Source organism: Brassica oleracea, chromosome C1 (genome assembly GCF_000695525.1).
Source record: "Brassica oleracea var. oleracea cultivar TO1000 chromosome C1, BOL, whole genome shotgun sequence".
NCBI lineage: Eukaryota > Viridiplantae > Streptophyta > Magnoliopsida > Brassicales > Brassicaceae > Brassica > Brassica oleracea.
The window spans coordinates 33,994,165-33,994,856 of record NC_027748.1 but is presented as its reverse complement, the minus strand read 5'-3'; the positions used below and the strand labels follow the sequence as shown (position 1 = coordinate 33,994,856).

The following is a 692-nucleotide window of genomic DNA, read 5'->3' as shown; positions in this document are numbered from 1 at the left end:
TCCTCCTTAACCATCGAAATGGTCGCCAAAAATCCCTCTGCTCCACCCTCCACGCAACATGGAGACGATAGGAATTTCCCGGTTTGCCTGAAATCCTTCGTAAATGATCTTCCCTTTTGCTCTAGGGATATTAACCCTTGCTTTCGGACAATCCAAGACTACTCAATGTCGCGACAACCAATCCATTCCAAGTATAACATCGTAGAAGCTCATCTCCAGCTCCGTCAAATCTCCGAGCAACTCAACTCCTCCAAGAATAACTGGTACATTGCGATGAATGCCTTAGCCTTCGGTTCGAATACACCCCGAAAAGGCCAAGACTGGGCTAAGCGTGGACTCACAAAACTATGAGAGGCTCCCGTGTCGAATAAGGTGTGAGCTGACTTTCCTCCAACCGAAACTGATCCTACACGAGATTTTTACTAACTACACATGATAACCACGCACCAAAATATTCAAACACAACCATGTATGGAAAAGTCACATACCCGCTATCGGCTCAGCTCCCTGGGGATCTCCAACTACTGCTAACTCCAGATCATGCGTAGGATAGTTGACCTCGTGAGGCCTCAACTGGCGTGATGCATATGCAATGACCTTACCCTCTTGCATCAATACACATCCCAATCCGGTTCCTGACGCATCAGTGTATCCCTGGCCTCAGAAGTACCAAAACGGGCGCCTGTGTCAGC

General features: G+C 48.1%; 1 pseudogene; it reads right to left on the bottom strand.

Annotated features, from left to right (window-relative positions):
• Nucleotides 1–612, bottom strand: part of LOC106338105 — a 10,808-nt pseudogene extending 10,196 nt beyond the window's left edge.
• Nucleotides 613–692: the final 80 nt, after the last annotated feature.